Source organism: Balaenoptera musculus, chromosome 6 (assembly GCF_009873245.2).
Source record: "Balaenoptera musculus isolate JJ_BM4_2016_0621 chromosome 6, mBalMus1.pri.v3, whole genome shotgun sequence".
NCBI classification, from domain to species: Eukaryota; Metazoa; Chordata; class Mammalia; order Artiodactyla; family Balaenopteridae; genus Balaenoptera; species Balaenoptera musculus.
In genome coordinates, this window is record NC_045790.1 from 106,461,631 (window position 1) to 106,481,160 (window position 19,530).

The 19,530-nt window shown below is 37.4% G+C and overlaps 1 protein-coding gene across 10 annotated transcripts in view; it reads right to left on the reverse strand.

Annotated features, from left to right (window-relative positions):
* MAPKAP1 (MAPK associated protein 1) overlaps window positions 1–19,530 on the reverse strand; it is a 237,572-nt gene that overhangs the window by 109,908 nt on the left and 108,134 nt on the right. The gene's annotated exons all lie outside the window — the stretch shown is intronic.

Sequence of the window (19,530 nt, forward strand, 5' to 3'; positions counted from 1 at the left end):
TTCAACAAATATTTACTGAGCACCTGTTAATAGATAAGACCCAGAACTTAACCCCTTTGATCAAAGATGAGATTGAGCATCAGCCCTCAAAGGAAGCTTAGAGTAGAGCAAAGGGAAAAAGTAAGCACGACATTAGCTATAATATTTATAAATGTAAATAAAATAAATATCATAAAAGAGAGACAAAACTATAAAGGAGGAAACAATTATTTGGAGGGAATCAGAGGCCTTTGATTTATGTTCAGGATTAAGAAAATATCTATGCTCTAGATCAGAAGAAGAACTCAAGGTAACCAAGACAATCTTTACAGTTCTCCTCTCTCTGAAGAGTGTCAGGCTCACTTGGCAGGATCTGATTCCAAACACCAAGGACACTTAACAGAGTAAAAGCAAATGACGCAATTCATCCTGACGCAGATACCTAGCCTTCTCAGCTACTTCTGGACTTGTCTCACTTCCCCAGAACGTCCAGTCAGTACTCCCAGATTCCAGCCTTGCCCAATTTAGAATTAACACTCCTTCTCCTTTGGGGGAAATAAAAAAGTCAATTTGCTGAAAAAGGGTGGGAACCTATACTAACATAAAGAAAATGTAAAACTGAAATCAACTTAAACACTTTAAAATACCCTGCACCAAAGTTGAATTGTGAAACTGCAAATCTGCTAGCATTCAGAAGCAGGAACCTAATAGTTCACAAGGAGGTAGGATTCTAAATTCTGTGGCTTAAATTTGGAGTTTTAATTATATGATTGATGCTTAAATTAATTAATTGCAAAGTGTATGCTAATTGTTTAATTGGTTGCTTGATCTATATAGATCATTTTTTGAATTAAATGAGTTGATTTACAAAGTTTATTGATTGGATGTGACAATGAATTATTTCACTGACTACCTGATTTGCAATTTTCCCAATTAATTCACAAATCTTTAGCTGCAACTCTGCTTATTGAGAGCGAGCCTACTTCAGGTGATCTATACTCAGTCTGTCATGACTAAGAGATATTTATTATATAAAATAGGTAATAAGGACAGATTAAAATTAATGGGAACTGTAAATTTACTAAATGGATGGATCACAAGAAAGTAATCTGTCTATGTTTGTCACTATAAATTTCATGTATTTGCAATGCTGTTAAGAAACTTAAAATTCATCTCTGAATGGTATGGGAAACTTACCAATCTTTGCAAAAGGTTACCAGCTTCAACACAAAACACTTGTAGAAGGAGAAGAAAGCCCTTCAGATGAGGAAAATATCATGGTGTAGTAGCTAAGGGCTTTGTGTCCAAAGGGACTTGAGTTCAACCTAAGCCCCATTGCTCATGGACTACGTGATTTCAGAGAATACGCTTTGTTCCCTTCAGATTCCAATTCTACAGAAAGGGTACAATCACCTAGAGGGGGTTTTGAAGTTTTGATGAGATAATATATGTAGTGCCTAGCATATAACAGAGGTAAAAAAATAAATGGTAGTAACTATAATAAAGTCAGATGGAAAATAACTTCTATAGTTAGGTCAACCCTTAAGGACAAATTGTGGATGCATATTAGAGCAACAAAGCAACTATGACAAAGTGAGCAACATGTTCTATGTGCAAACATCTGTAACTGGAGTGAACATGTCCACCGTGCTCCAGCCTTGGGGCCACTGAGCCTCCGGGATTTTATGAGCAGGGCAGACACTGATGAAGCAAGCAATGGACAGCACAGATTATTTACTGCCGTGTAAATCATCCTGAGGAATGTCTGTGAATCCCTAGCACCACAGAGGTTTCAAGGGCAAATAATAAGTCTATTGATCAAAGCAGAAAGCCAAACAGTGGTATCAGAAGAATTCTGCTTTGATTGTCACAGGATGCCCCCAAATCTCCTCGAAACAAACTCAGCAAATGTCACAGCCTAAGCTCTGAAAGCCAAAAAACTCAATGTGCCAAGTGCTATTATTCCCCCCAGTTCTTAAATATAAAGTGTGATATCATTTATTCATTCAAAAAACATTTGTAAAGTGCCTACGCTGTGCTGTAGCCTGTCCTGAGCACCGGGAACACAGCAAAGAGAAGAGTGAATAATCCACTCTTTGTTATACAAACTAACGGAAGTCTTTTCTGGGTCTTCAGTAAAGTTTAGCAGTAAACAGTGCTCCACCCCCTATCAACCCTTAATTGAACATCTAAGGGGAAAAAGATGACTAAAATTCCATATTCTATGCATGGATATTGGTTCCTTTGTGCCTTTATAGGGGAATCATTAATAAAAGAAGCTACTGTGATATTCTGACTTCTAAAACTGCTTCAGGACTCCAAATTAGTACTAGTAAAACAGCCATTAGTATCATTAGCTACATTTATTGAGTACCACGTGCCAGACACTGTGCACAGTGGTTTAGACACATAAGCTCCCTGCATCTTCCCATCAGCTCTGTGAGTCCTTTATTATTATTTCTATTTTACAAATTACAAAACTGAGGCTCAATGAGGTTACTCTTACATGCAAGATTAAACAGCATGTAAGTTATAGAGCTGAGATTCAAACCCAGGCAGTCAAGAGCCCTCACTCCTGACTCCCATCTACTCCTCTGCCTAAGCCATGGTGTGTCAAGATTTCCCAAGGTCCTTGGGAACCTACAATCGTATGGAAATGCTACATATGCTAAAAAGGAGAAGGAAACCATGACATGTTATTTATAAAAAATTAGAAGCTTAGAGAGATTTATTTCAACGACATATTATTTATAAAAAATTAGAAGCTTAGAGAAATTTATTTCAATCTCCTCGCTTTTACAAATGGGGAATAGATACCTAGAAAAGCAGAATAAGGTGCCCATGATCACCTAGTTAAATGGTGGCAAAGCTGGTTTTCAGAGAACTCAGGTTTCCTTACTTCTCTTCCATTACTCTTTGATCAAATCAGAAATTGGTGGCATTTTGAAATGGGGAGAGAAAAAAGGGGCAGCTGTGGTCCCTGACTCAGAAATTGGCCAAATACAGACACCTAGAGCTTCCAAAACAACAAAAACGGAGTGCCTCTTCATGACAGTTTGTTGGAAGGAGGACGGGTTTTGCAGTGAGATCTGGTTTTAATGCCAACACAACCACAAACCAGCTATGTGACCAAATCTGTCTGAGCTCCATTTTCTTACCCATGAAAGGCTTTCCTTGATTTCTTTAGGAGAATCATTTGGATCTCTAGGAGAATCCAACTGATTCTCCTCTGTGTTCTTACAGAACTTGGTTGATATTTCTGCATATAACTTACCACACTGCTCTTTTTCTTATTTATGCATCTATGTTCTCCTAAAGAGCAGGGATTCTTCTACTATCTCTGCATCTTCACTGAAGAGTAAAATGGCTGGCATTTAGAACAAATATTTGTTGAATGAATGAATATATGAATGTGTAGACTGAATCACTCTACCCATGAAAAAAACATAGAGGGTATTATTAATGATGTGTGTGTTAACGAGAAGAGGAGAAGTAATAAGCTTTTCTTTTTCTTTTTCTGGCTTGTCACATTGATACCTGTTAGCCAAGTGGGGCTTTCAAGGCAATGCACATGTATCAGAGACAGCAATTCAAGACAAGGGAAGAAGGCCCAGGACAAAGTGAAAATGAAAGAGGCATTCTTACAGTTCACCAAGATATGAGCACTGGCATCTCAGTTTTTTAAGGAGAAAACAATAAGAAATTATTACAACTATATAAAAATGTTCAATTACATACATATAAAAAGATTAGAAGAAAAGGGACCAAAAAGTTCATAAAGATTATATTTACATTAAAGCAATGAGCACTTTTTTCTTTCTAAATTTCTGTACTTTCCAGATGTCCCATAATAGGTATGTATAACTTTCATTTTCCTTTCTTTATAAAATATTTAATTAAATTTTTGATAAGTGTAATATTAATACATTCTTACTGTAGACAATTTAGAAATATGGAACAGTACAAAGAAGTCTGGGAAATCTCTCACCCCACTACACAGAGAAAATCACTTGTCCTAGAGACTCTGAGCATGGCCTGCCTGATTGGTAAGTGTGCTCATTTTCTCTACTAGGTTCTGGAATTATGGAAGAAATAACCATAACTACTGCATAAGGGTCTTATAAGGATTAAATGACATAATTAACTTCACAGTGCCTGGAATGAAGAAGGATTCTCATTTTGCCAAAATTTCTTCTACCACTTTTAAGCTTCTGATTACAAAGAAGCAGAATTAACTATCTAACAGAAGCATGGTGGATAGCAATGAGACAGAGAAACCTAAAAGTCCTGTTTGTGAGTCACTACCAGAGAGAGAAGAATGATCAAAGCGCTAACAAACAAGTACAGGACAACTGGATCCACAAGAAGAGGCTTAATTTTAGAGTTGGGTTGGCATGGAAGGAGCAGGCCCTTTTAGGTACCATGGAGTTTGTAAGAGGACTGGAAGTTTAAGAAATGAGTGGATGCAAAATGGAGCCTGCTGCCAAAGAGAGAGATCCTTTTGGGGGAGACATAGAGATCTCCAAAGCTTTAATGAGTACAATTAACTGCATTTCCCTTATTCATATTTCATCAAATAAAGCTAAATTTCTTCATTAGAAAAATTTATTGCATTGAATTGTTGACCAATATTCATTTTATGTTCAAAGGCCAGTATGGCTTTTATGAAGAGACAGAAGCCTATAGCCCATAAATAGATGGTATTTAATTCATATATGAAAATTCAGGAGCATTCCAGGAAGCATCCCAGATTTCTACCAAATGTGATCTGACATGTTCATTTCTTATCTTCAGAAAATGCAAAACACACTAAAGTATGAACACAAGACAGATTAATGCTTATTGTTTTTTTAATGAAAAATAAAAGAATGCATGATTCTGAAATGTCCAGAATGCTCATTACATGAGCTTTGCTGCTTATTTTGGTGACAAGCAATATTAAGAGTGTGTCAGGCATTAGTAAGGGAAAGCTCCTGATGGTTGCAGCTCAGAAGTTCATCTCTTTGAAGTCAGAGAAAAGATTTTTAAGACTCCCAAGATTTCCTTTTCTCTAAAACACCCCCCCCCCATAAATGGAGAGTAAAACTGATAAATAACATCATAACGTTTGTCAAGCCACAGCAACCTCAGACAGGAATAGTTAAATCTAAATTTCCTGGTAAAGTTCTAGGGAGAAAATGTCCACTAATTTTTAGGTGGAAGCAAGACCTTCATATTGTTCTGAGCTCCTGTTAGGAGAGTTTCTATTGCTATGTCTTCAAGTTCCCTGACCACAGCATGCTTCCTCCTGCCACAGCATCACTGCCACACAGTTCCATCTGCCAGGAGCCTTCCCCTGCCAAATGCCCCTGGCATCACTTTCTGAGGGAATTCCTCCCTGGTTCCCAGGTGAGGCTCTCACAAATGGCATTCCTTCCCTGCAGAGCACTTAACTCAGCTTCTAAGCAAACATTATTTGGCTTAATTATTTGCCCATTTCCCTCACTAGGTTGTAGAATTCATGAAAGAGAAACTATGTCTTGTTCCCCTCACCACTGTACACCCAGCAAAATGCCTGGTACATAGCAAACACTCAATAAATATTTACTGAATGCATGAATGAATACAAATGATAAGTGAAATGAGCCAGTTACAAAATGCTATTACACTTGATAATTTCTTCTTCCCCACCAAACTGTAAATTTTTTGAGAGCAGCAATTGCGTTTCTCTTGTTCTCCATTTTATCCTCGATACCCAGGGCCTGGAACTCCATAAATATTTGCTGAATGAAGAAATGATGAGGGACTTAAGTCTTTGAGATTAAGCAGGATATCAAAAGAAGAGTGAGAAAGGCATTTCTAAGGAAACAGCAAAAGCAGACATGGTGCGTGTCAAGAAGCTGCCAGTTAAAGAATGTGATGCGTTAGAATGTACGGGAGCATACCTGGGGGTCAGATGGGAAGGGCACCTTAGGCTGTATTATTTAGGTAAATGGTTCTCAATGATGACTCTAAGGAGTATAAATTAGAAGCAGCAACCTAGAAATGGGAGAAGAGTAGACAGTGGCAGGCATGCAGACAGCAAAAAAAAAAAAAAGTGGGGGTGGTGGTGGTGGTGTGGGGAGTATAAAGAATTCAAATTGCAAAGCTGTCAGAAAATGTATAATGTAAAGTCAAATGTTCCTAGATACTTTCATAAGCCCACAAGAGCATCACTGTATCATAGCATGGTACAATTACTTGAGTCATCAAGAAAGGGCTAAATTATGCTACTATTGCTGAACTAATACTAGTATTCATTGCAGTAGTAGCTGCTGGAGTTATAGTATTTAGCAGTAACAGAAACAAACATTTACTGAGCACTTGCCATGTATTTTCTCATTTTATTTTCATAACTACCCTGATAGGAAGTTTCTATCCTCATTTTACACATGAGAAAATGGAATACATGGGCTGAAGTAATTCATCCAAGATCACCCTAATGGTTAGTGCCAGAATGCAAACCCAGACTATGACTTTGAATCCCACACTCTTAACCACTATGTTACATACTGATTAAGAAGGCAGAGGAAAATGTTAACACATGTTAGTGAGCTTCTATGAAATATTACAAAAATAAAGAAACCTCGATACTGAATGAGATAAACCTCAACTATCTAGGCGGTCCACCAAGTTTCCCAAAGGCTCCATGAGAATGAAGTGAATCCACAGTGAAATCCACTGCATGGCTATGTCATGTGCTGGCATACTCTACAGCTGCACTTTCCAAACATGTGGCTACTGAGTCCTTGAAATGTGGCTACTCTGAATTGAGATGTGCTGTAAATAGCAAATAAACACTGGATTTTGAATACGTGACGAAAAAAACAGAACATTACAAAGCTCATTAATAATTTTTATATCAATTACAGGTTGAAATGATAATATTTAGGATATAATGGGTTAGATAAAATATATTATGAAAATTAATTTCACTTGTTTTTTGTAAATGTTTAAATATGTGATTACTAGAAAACTTAAAATTGTAAATGTGGCTTACATTTGTAGCTTGTATTATGCATTTTTTCCGGCTTTATTAAAATATAATTGACATATAGCATTGTGTAGGTTTAAAGTGTTGATATGATACACTTACATATTACCAAATGATTACTACCAAGTAGTATCAGCCAATACCTCCATCACAGTGAGAACATCTGGCAACCTTAGCAACTTTTCAAATGCACTGTACTCTGATCCCAAGAACTTATAACTGAAAGTTTATAACCTCTGACCAACACCTCCCCATTCCCCCCACACCCTAGGCCCTGGTAATCACCATTCTAACCTCTGTTTCTATGTGTCCGCTTTTTTAGATTCCACATATAAGTGATATCATACAGTATTTGTCTTTCTCTGTCTGACTTACCTCACTTAGCATCACGTCCTCAAGGTCCATCTATGTTGTTGAAAATAGCAGGATTTCCTTCTTTCTCATGGCTGAGTAATATTCCATTGTGTGTATATATACACCATTATCATCTTTATCCATTCATCCATAGATGAACAGTTAGGTTGTTTCCATATCTTGGCTATTGTGAATAATGCTGCAATGAACTTGGGAGTGCAGGTATCTCTTTGCAATCTTGTTTGCATTTCCTATGGATACATACCCAGAAGTGGGATTGCTAGATCATATGGCAGTTCTATTTTTAATTTTTTGAGGAACCTCCATACTGTTTTCCATAGTGCCTGTATCAATTTCCATTCCTACCAACAGTGCACAAGGGTTCCCTTTTCTCCACGTCCTCGCCAACACTTGTTATATCTTGTCTTCTTGATGATAGTCATTCTAACAGGTGTGAAGTGATTGCATTGCATTTCATTTGGACAGCACTGCTCTATAGCCATAAACTTCCACTCACTGAGCACTGCGATAATCTCCAAAGTATACTACACCAGCTTTGTATACCACAGCAAAATTCTTCAGGTTTTTAGTATCACTACTTCACCTGTCAGTAGCCTAATGAAGATCAATAGTAAATAAGACACCAGTGAAATATGTTGAATGTCTAAGGGACACCTGAAAAGAAGGAAAGGAATGGCTATTCCAGTGTACAATGGAGTCATAACACACGACTGAAATCTCTGCATAAAAATTAGGACTAGTCGGGGCTTCCCTGGTGGCACAGTGGTTAAGAATCCGCCTGCCAAGGCAGGGGACAAGGGTTCGAGCCCTGGTCCGGGAAGATCCCACATGCGGCAGAGGAACTAAGGCCGTGAGCCACAACTACTGAGCCCTCGTGCCACAACTACTGAAGCCTGTGCACCTAGAGTCCGTGCTCCACAACAAGAGAAGCCACCTCAATGAGAAGCCCACGCACCACAATGAAGAGTAGCCCCCGCTCACTGCAACTAGAGAAAGCCCGTGCACAGCAATGAAGACCCAATGCAGCCAAAAATAATAATAATAAAATAAATAAAAATTTATTTAAAAAAAAATTAGGACTAGTCAAAATTATTCTTAAAAATCCCTTAAATTATCTATGAAGTAAAATAAATGTGGTTTTCTGTCAAGAAGAAGTGCATACCTCCCATCTCAAGTTCTTGACAAGGTAAAACCTCACTGAATTTTATGTTTTTCTCTTTTACAAATGGGTGTTCCTAAAAAGATAGTGTTTCACCCTTGAATCTGGTGGAAAAATATAAATTAAGGAATGTTTTAAAAAATCTTACAGGTCAGAAATAGATGCACACAAATATAGTCAACTGATCTTTGACAAAGGAGCAAAGGCAACTCAATGGAGAAAGGATGGGTTTTTCAACTGGATATTAAGAAGAAACAAAAAAGAAAAGAAAAAGAAAGAAATCTAGACACAGACCTTACACATTTCACAAAAATTAACTCTAAATGGATCAGAGACCTAAATGTAAAGCACAAAACTATGACACTTCTAGAAAATAACATAGGAGAAAAAGTAGGCAACCTTAGGTTTGGTGATGACTTTTTAGCTATAACACCAAAAGCACAATCTATGAAAAAAACTGGTAAGCTGGAGTTCATTAACATTGAAAACTTCAGCTCTGCTAAAAATGCTGTTAAGAGAATAAAAACATGAGCAGACACCAAAAACAACGGGAACTAAGAACCTGCAGCCTGTGAAAAAGAGATCCCAAACACAGCAAGTTAAGCAAAATGAAAAGACAGAGAAACACACAGCAGGTGAAGGAGCAAGGTAAAAACCACCAGACCAAACAAATGAAGAGGAAATAGGCAGTCTACCTGAAAAAGAATTCAGAGTAACGATGGTAAAGACGATCCAAAATCTTGGAAACAGAATGGAGAAAATACAAGAAACGTTTAACAAGGACCTAGAAGAACTAAAAAGCGAACAAACCATGATGACCAACACAATAAATGAAATTAAAAATTCTCTAGAAGGAATCCATAGCAGAATAACTGAGGCAGAAGAATGGATAAGTGACCTGGAAGATAAAATAGTGGAAATAACTACTGCAGAGCAGAATAAAGAAAAAAGAATGAAAAGATTTGAGGACAGTCTTAGAGACCTCTGGGACAACATTAAACACACGATAATTCGAATTATAGGGGTCCCAGAGAAGAAGAGAAAAAGAAAGGGTCTGAGAAAATATTTGAAGAGATTATAGTTGAAAACTTCCCTAACATGGGAAAGGAAACAGTCACCCAACTCCACGAAGGACAGAGAGTCCCATACAGGATAAACCCTAGAAAAACATACCAAGACACATATTAATCAAACTACCGAAGATTAAATACAAAGAAAAAATAATAAAAGCAGCAAGGGAAAAACAACAAATAACATACAAGGGAATCCCCATAAGGTTAACAGCTGATCTTTCAGCAGAAACTCTGCAAGCCAGAAGGGAGTGGCAGGACACATTTAAAGTGATGAAAGGGAAAAACCTACAACCAAGATTACCCTACCCAGCAAGGATCCCATTCAGATTCAACGAGGAAATTAAAACGTTTACAGACAAGCAAAAGCTAAGAGAATTCAGCACCACCAAACCAGCTTTACAACAAATGCTAAAGGAACTTCTCTAGGCAGCAAACACAAGAGAAGGAAAAGACCTACAATAACAAACCCAAAACAATTAAGAAAATGGTAACAGGAACATACATATCGATAACTACCTTAAATGTAAATGGATTAAATGCTCCAACCAAAAGACATAGACTGGCTGAATGGGTACAAAAACAAGACCCATATATACGCTGTCTACAAGAGACCCACTTCAGACCTAGGGACACATACAGACTGAAAGTGAGGGGATGGAAAAAGATATGCCATGCAAATGGAAATCAAAAAGAAAGCTGCAGTAGCAATTCTCATATCAGACAAAATAGATTTTAAAATAAAGACTATTACAAGAGACAAAGAAGGACACTACATAATGATCAAGGGATCAATCCAAGAAGAAGATATAACAACTGTAAATACTTATGCACCCAACATAGGAGCACCTCAATACATAAGGCAAATGCTAACAGCTGTAAAAAGGGAAATTGACAGTAACACAATCATAGAAGGGGACTTTAACACCCCACTTTCACCAATGGACAGATCATCCAAAATGAAAATAAAAAAGGAAACACAAGCTTTAAATGACACATTAAACAAGATGGACTTAATTGATATTTATAGGACATTCCATCCAAAAACAACAGAATACACTTTCTTCTCAAGTGCTCATGGAAGGTTCTCCAAGATAGATCATACCTTGGGTCACAAACCAAGCCTTGGTAAATGTAAGAAAACTGAAATCGTATCAAGTATCATTTCTGACCACAACGCTGTGAGACTAGATATCAATTACAGGAAAAAATCTGTAAAAAATACAAACACATGGAGGCTAAACAATACACTACTTAATAACCAAGAGATCACTGAAGAAATCAAAGAGGAAATCAAAAAATACCTAGAAACAAATGACAATGAAAACACGATGACCCAAAACCTATGGGATGCAGCAAAAGCAGTTCTAAGAGGGAAGTTTATAGCAATACAATCCTACCTCAAGAAACAGAAACATCTCAAATAAACAACCTAACCTTACACCTAAAGCAATTAGAGAAAGAAGAACAAAAAAAACCCCAAAGTTAGCAGAAGGAAAGAAATCATAAAGATCAGATCAGAAATAAATGAAAAAGAAATGAAGGAAACAATAGCAAAGATCAATAAAACTAAAAGCTGGTTCTCTGAGAAGATAAACAAAATTGATAAACTGCTTGCCAGACTCATCAAGAAAGAAAGGGAGAACACTCAAATCAATAGAATTAGAAATGAAAAAGAAGTAACAACTGACACTGCAGAAATACAAAGGATCATGAGAGATTACTACAAGCAACTATATGCCAATAAAATGGACAAATTCTTAGAAAAGCACAACCTTCCGAGACTGAACTAGGAAGAAATAGAAAATATAAACAGACCAATCACAAGCACTGAAATTGAGACTGTGATTAAAAATCTTCCAACAAACAAAAGCCCAGAACCAGATGGCTTCACAGGCGAATTCTATCAAACATTTAGAGAAGAGCTAACACCTATCCTTCTAAAACTCTTCCAAAATATAGCAGAGGGAGGAACACTCCCAAACTCATTCTACGAGGCCACCATCACCCTGATACCAAAACCAGACAAAGATGTCCCAAAAAAAGAAAACTACAGGCCAATATCACTGATGAACATAGATGCAAAAATCCTCAACAAAATACTAGCAAACAGAATCCAACAGCACATTAAAAGGATCATACACCATGATCAAGTGGGGTTTATCCCAGGAATGCAAGGATTCTTCAATATACGCAAATCAATCAATGTGATACACCATATTAACAAACTGAAGGAGGAAAACCATATGATCATCTCAATAGATGCAGAAAAAGCTTTCGACAAAATTCAACACCCATTTATGATAAAAACCCTCCAGAAAGTAGGCAGAGAGGGAACTTACCTCAACATAATAAAGGCCATATATGACAAACCCACAGCCAACATCGTTCTCAATGGTGGAAAACTGAAACCATTTCCACTAAGATCAGGAACAAGACAAGGCTGCGCACTGTCACCACTATTATTCAACATAGTTTTGGAAGTTTTAGCCACAGCAATCAGAGAAGAAAAAGAAATAAAAGGAATCCAAATCAGAAAAGAAGAAGTAAAGCTGTCACTGTTTGCAGATGACATGATACTATACATAGAGAATCCTAAAGATGCTACCAGAAAACTACTAGAGCTAATCAATGAATTTGGTAAAGTAGCAGGATACAAAATTAATGCACAGAAATCTCTTGCATTCCTATACATTAAGGATGAAAAATGTGAAAGAGAAATTAAGGAACGGTCCCATTTACCAATGCAACAGAAAGAATAAAATACCTAGGAATAAACCTACCTAAGGAGACAAAAGACCTGTATGCAGAAAACTACAAAACACTGATGAAAGAAATTAAAGATGATACAAACAGATGGAGAGATATACCATGTTCTTGGATTGGAAGAATCAACATTGTGAAAATGACTATACTACCCAAAGCAATCTACAGGTTCAATGCAATCCCTATCAAACTACCAATGGCATTTGTCACAGAACTAGAAGAAAACATTTCACAATTTGTATGGAAACACAAAAGACCCCAAATAGCCAAAGCAATCTTGAGAAAGAAAAACAGAGCTGGAGGAATCAGGTTCCCTGACTTCAGACTATACTACAACGCTACAGTAATCAAGACAGTACGGTACTGGCACAAAAACAGAAACATAGACCAATGGAACAGGATAGAAAGCCCAGAGATAAACCCACACACATATGGTCACCTTATTTTTGATAAAGGAGGCAAGACTATACAATGGAGAAAAGACAGCCTCTTCAATAAGTGGTGCTGGGAAAACTGGACAGCTACATGTAAAAGAATGAAATTAGATCACTCCTAACACAACACACAAAAATAAACTCAAAATGGATTAAAGACCTAAAAGTAAGGCCAGACACTATAAAACTCTTAGAGGAAAACATAGGCAGAACACTCCATGACATAAATCACAGCAAGATCCTTTTTGACCCAGCTCCTAGAGAAATGGAAATAAAAACAAAAATAAACAAATGGGACCTAATGAAACTTCAAAGCTTTTGCACAGCAAAGGAAACCATAAACGAGAAGAAAAGACAACCCTCAGAATGGGAGGAAATATTTGCAGACAAAGCAACTGACAAAGGATTAATCTCCAAAATATACAAGCAGCTCATGCTGCTCAATATCAAAAAAACAAACCCAATCCAAAAATGGGCAGAAGACCTAAACAGACATTTCTCCAAAGAAGATATACAGATTGCCAACAAACACATGAAAAAATGCTCAACATCACTAATCATTAGAGAAATGCAAATCAAAACTACAATGAGGTATCACCTCACACCAGTCAGAATGGCCAGAATGGCCATCATCAAAAAAATCTACAAACAGTAAATGCTGGAGAGGGTGTGGAGAAAAGGGAACCCTCTTGAACTGTTGGTGGGAATGTAAATTGATACAGCCACTATGGAGAACAGTATGGAGGAGGCTCCTTAAAAAACTAAAAATAGAACTACCATACGACCCAGCAATCCCACTACTGGGCATATACCCTGAGAAAACCATAATTCAAAAAGAGTCATGTACCACAATGTTCTTTGCAGCACTATTTACAACAGCCAGGACATGGAAGCAACCTAAGTGTCCATTAACAGATGAATGGATAAAGAAGATGTGGCACATATATACAATGGAATATGACTCAGCATAAAAAGAAATGAAATTGAGTTATTTGTAGTGAGGTGGATGGACCTAGAGTCTGTCATACAGAGTGAAGTAAGTCAGAAAGAGAAAAACAAATACCGTATGCTAACATATATATATGGAATCCAAAAAAAAAAAAAGAAAAAAAATGGTTCTAAAGAATCTAGGGGGGCTTCCCTGGTGGCGCAGTGGTTGAGAGTCTGCCTGCCAATGCAGGGAACACGGGTTTGAGCCCTGGTCTGGGAAGATCCCACATGCCAAGGAGCAACTGGGCCCGTGAGCCACAGCTACTGAGCCTGCGCATCTGGAGCCTGTGCTCCGCAACAGGAGAGGCCGCGGAAGTGAGAGGCCCACGCACCGCGATGAAGAGTGGCCCTCGCTCGCCACAACTAGAGAAAGCCCTCGTACAGAAACGAAGACCCAACACAGCCAAAACTAAAATAAAAATAAAAATAAATTAAAAAAAAAAAAAAAGAATCTAGGGGCAGGACAGGAATAAAGATGCAGATGTAGAAAATGGACTTGAGGACACAGGGAGGGGGAAGGGTAAGCTGGGATGAAGTTAGAGACTGGCATGGACATATATATACTACCAAATATAAAATAGATAGCTAGTGGGAAGCAGCCACATAGCACAGGGAGATCAGCTCCGTGCTTTGTGACCACCTAGAGGGGTGGGATAGGGAGGGTGGGAGGGAGATGCAAGAGGGAGGAGATATGGGGATATTTGTATATGTATAGCTGATTCACTTTGTTATAAAGCAGAAACTAACACACCATTGTAAAGCAATTATACTCCAATAAAGATGTTAAAAAAAAAAAAAAAAAGAAGCAACCAAGCTATCGTTCAGTAGGTGAATGGAAAAACTGTGGTATATCCATAGAATGGAGTATTAGTCATCATATGAAATATGAGCTATCAAGCCAGAAAAAGACATGAAGGAACCTTAAACATATACTGCTAAGTGAAAGAAGCCAGTCTGAAAAGGCTACATATGGAATGATTCCAAGTAGCCTACATTATGGAAAATGCAAAACTACAAAGACAGTAAAAAGATGAGTGGTTGCCAGAGGTGAGAGGAGTGGGATGAATAAATAGAACACAGGGCATTTTTAGGCTGGTGAAACCATTCTGTATGATACAATAATTAGAATTTTACAATACATAAAGTGTACCTAATGTAAACTGCTGACTTTAGTTAATCATAATGTATCAGTATATGTTCAACAATTGTAACAAATGTACCACACTAGTGCAAGATGCCACTAATAGGGAAAAATGAGAGGCAGGAAGGAGATAATGTGGGAACTTTATACTTTCTGGGCAATTTTTCTGTAAATCTAAAACTGCCCTAAAAAATAAAGCCTATTAAAGAGATTTAAAGGTAACCGGCTTTAGAACTGTAAAAAAATTCGAAATAGAAAATAAAGAAAAGAAAGAAAGCATAAAAAACAAAGCCTAAACAAGTAGACTGACATGAAACCAACATGTCAGTGGTTATGATAAATGTTAGTAAGATAAACTTCCCTATGAAAAGACAGTGACTTAGACTGGGCCAAAAAGGAAAAACCTCACAAAGGTATTCAACATAGCTAAAACAAAAAGGCAAAGGTAAAAGGCTGAACAAAGATACACTGGACAAGTACAAAGAAGAACAGTGGAAAAAATAGCTCATTGTTACTGAAATAAAGGAAAAGGCAGGACACAATACATAAATAAAACAAATCGGACTGCTTTACACTGAAAAAGGTACAACTCACAATAAAGATATGAAATGCATGAATCGTTTTGTGCACTGATACATATATATATATATATATATATATATATATATATATATATATATATATATATATATATATACATATAAAGTGGAAACCGCTGAAATCTCAGGAGAAAAATCACACACACACACACACACACACGCAGGAAACTTAATTCATTTCTCTTAATCATTCATGGACCAAAAATAGTCAAAAACTGTTAAAAACATAATAGTAATTAAAAATGCTGATTTAATAAGTATATATTGAATTCTGTAACCTATAGAGAATAATTTTTCCAGAATCTGTAGAATATTTATAAAACATTATTATACAGTAGGCCTCCCAAATATAGATAAATCTCTAAGCAGAAATTTTATAGGGCACATTTTCTGGTCAACATTCAATAAACATAAATCTACATAACAAAGTCAAAATTTAAATATTCAACTACCTAGAGACTGAAATGATTTCATTTAGCTTCTTCCAAATAGATTTTAGTTTCCTCCAAAATCAGTGCACCAAAATAAGCAGGAAATTATCTTAAATACCACACTCCAATCTTGCTCAAGAATTAACAAGTGTTAAGAGTCAAGGAAGCCAAGAATTCCAGCCAATTCTCCATTCCTTCCCAGGGGCCACAGCCTACTTCCATAGACATTTTTCAAGGCACAGAGACAGGAGAACAACCTTCTCAAATAAATAATTTTCTTGAAAGTAAAGGAAAGCTCTCCCATTCATCTAGCAATTTGCCCCGCTGTGAATGAAGAGCTCTTCCACAGGGTCAACCCACTGGAAAAGATCAAGTAAGGATCTATTCCAACACTTAAGTACAAACAAGCTAGAAAGAAAATAACCCTGTACTTCACTTCCTGACAGGAAGAGATCCCAGGTATTTACTTTATAGACTGTCTTATATCAAACAGAACTGAGAAATCCTCTGTCACATAAGAGGTGCAAAAAAATTTCAAAAGACCACGGCTTCTTTGGAGTCAACGTAATTTTGTAATTCAACATATACTTACAGAGCAACTGTTTTAAAATGTCAGCATGCTAGGTACACTCAGGAATATAAATCTTAATAAGATATACTCAACTTCAAAGGTTTACAAACTAGTACAAGAAATAATCTCTATTTGGGGGGTTCAGAATTGGTAATTAAATTGTTTGAATCTTCCTTAGCCTTACTAATTTTTGGTCTGCTTTGTTTATCAGTTTCTGATAGCAGGTATTGAAATTTCCTGTTCTGACTGTGGATCAGTCAAGGATGCTCCTTAAAATTCCCTTAAAATATTCTGAGACTATGTTGCTAGATGCATACACAGTCAGAATTATTATATTATCTTGGTGGGCTATTCCTTTTTTCATTATGTAGTTTACCAAAATATCCCTATTGATGTTGTTTTTGCCTTAAATTCTACTGTTTGACTCACTGCCACCCTCCTCCCCAACCCCCTTTTGCCAGGTGGAGCTGAAGACTCTGACCCATGGGAAAGGAGATGGCAGAATGTCTGCTTGACAGCTTTTGGACTGAGAAGGAAATAAGGTTCTGTTTTTCTTTTTTCTAATTAAAAAAAGATTTTATTAAGAATTTTATTTATTTATTTATTTATTTTTGGCTGTGTTGGGTCTTCGTTGCTGCACGGGGGCTACTCTTCGTTGAGGTGCGCAGTAGCACCTCATTTTCTCATTGCAGTAGCTTCTCTTGTTGCAGAGCACAGGCTCCAGGCGCACGCGGGCTTCAGTAGTTGTGTCACACGGGCTCACTAGTTGTGGCTCGCGGGCTCTAGAGCGCAGGCTCAGTAGTTGTGGCGCACGGGCTTAGTTGTTCTGCAGCATGTGGGATCTTCCCAGACCAGGGCTCGAACCTGTGTCCCCTGCATTGGCAGGTGGATTCTTAACCACTGCGCCACCAGGGAAGCCCCAGGGATCTTTTGTAAAACAAAGGTTTTTAATTTTGTTGAAGTCCAATTTATCTTTTTTTTTCCTACTGTGGATCATGCTTTTAGTGTCATGTATAAGAACTCTTCATCTAGCCCTCAATCCCAAAGATGTTTTCCTTTATTTTCTTCTAAAAGTTCTATGGTTTTACATTTTACATTTAAGTTGCAATTCATTTTGAGTTAATTTTATACAAGGCATGTGGTTTAGGTTGTAGTTTATTTTTTTGGCTTATGGATGTCCAACTGCCCAGCATCATTTGTTGAAAAGGCTATCCTTGCACCACTTAATTTGTATGTGCTTTTAATATGAAGACTCATTCTTATCTGCCTTCAATTCCGGGAAATTCTCTGGCATTATCTCTTCAAATATTGTTTCTCTGCTGTTCCCTCTATTCTTTGCTTCATATATGGGAGGCTTTCGATCTTTCCCCCATGTCTCTTAACTTACCTTTCCTTCTTTGTATCTCTTTGTATCTCTGTGTTGCATCCTGAGTTGAATTCATTAGTACTATCTTTCAATTCATTTCCTCTTTAACTGGGCCCAGTCTAAAGCTTATCCAACATACTTTTTTTTTTTTTAACTTTCATAACTGCATTTTATATTTCCAGAACTTTTAATTGGTTCTTTACTAAATCCACCTCTTGATTCTCATCTGCTCAGTTTTGTTTCACAATTTCCTAGAAGTTTACCCATGGGTGTTACTCCTTCATCATTTTGATGATTTTAAACATATTTATTTGAAATTTATTTTCAGATTGCTTTATTATAATTTTGTTGGGTGTGAATTTTTCTCCGGATTACTGTCTTTCTTTCTTAGTACTAGTTATACTGGTTTGCTTTGGAATTTTAATTTGCTAGCTCTTCTTGAATAGGAATGCTTCCTCTCTTTTTCTCTCTCCCTTTCTTCCTCTCTCACGCCTCCCTGTCTAATGCCACTGTCTTCCATCTTCATCAAAGCAGAGGCCTCCAGTCTAGAGCCAGGTCTTACACTGGCAGCTCAGGGTTCCTATCCTTTGGTGATACTAGGGACACTAGGGATATCATAAACCCAGTCACATCGTGGCCAGGTCCTGGTCACAGTGCTATCTTATTCCTCTGCCACCCCAGAAACACAACTTGAAACGAGCCACAGACCCAGGCAGCTTTGTTCAGTTTCTTTTCATAGGCAGGACAATCCCACCCCAGCTCCTAGTTTCCAGCAGTGAGACTTCCTCTAGTCCCCATCCAGGCATGAAGTTCCTTTGGTTCCTATATCCTCAAGCAGTGTTTCCCACTTTTTTTGACATCTTGGGATACTTAGAAAATAACAGCATGTGTACGGCACACAGATAGATGGATGACTCTGTTCCCTACCCAGGAACGATGGCTGGAGGCTCTGACTACCCTCAGACCACCTAGTTGCCCTGAAGCCTGAGAAAAATCAGTATTTCACATACTGGTAAACTCATTCACAGCATGTTCCTTTAGAAGTAATGCTCTAAAAGAATCAACTCCCAGCACACTCTGCCTATTTCTGAACTTGGTTCTGTTCCTAGTCCACAGGATGGTTAACTGGTTATTAAAATACAAGTATGTCAACAACATACTCCATTTATCATTACTATGTATTTGAAGCAGAATACAGACTTTAAAGCATGAACTTAAAGGGTCATCAATAACCAGAAGTCTGTGCTTTTCCCTCTGTTTAGAGCACCCTCCTCTCAACTTCTCTGCATCACCTTTTCCTACTCCTTCAGGTTTCCGTTTAGATGTCACTTAAGCAAGGTTGCTTTTCATGACTCTAGTCTCACCACCAAGTACGGGGTCAGATCTTCTCAGGATTTTGCATGCTACTGTATTGTATTATTATAGTATTGTATTATCATTGCCTAGTGTATTGTGTTATTATTGCCTATTATTATTACCTTTGACAATAACCCCCTTGATGGCATAAACTGCCTTTTTCACTTCTGTATTTCCAGATCTAGCACAGTACCTGTACTAAGCATGAACTCAATAAATATTTTAATATCACCTATAACAGAGTTCCATGGTAAGGACTATAATGTAATAGTGAAGAGTGG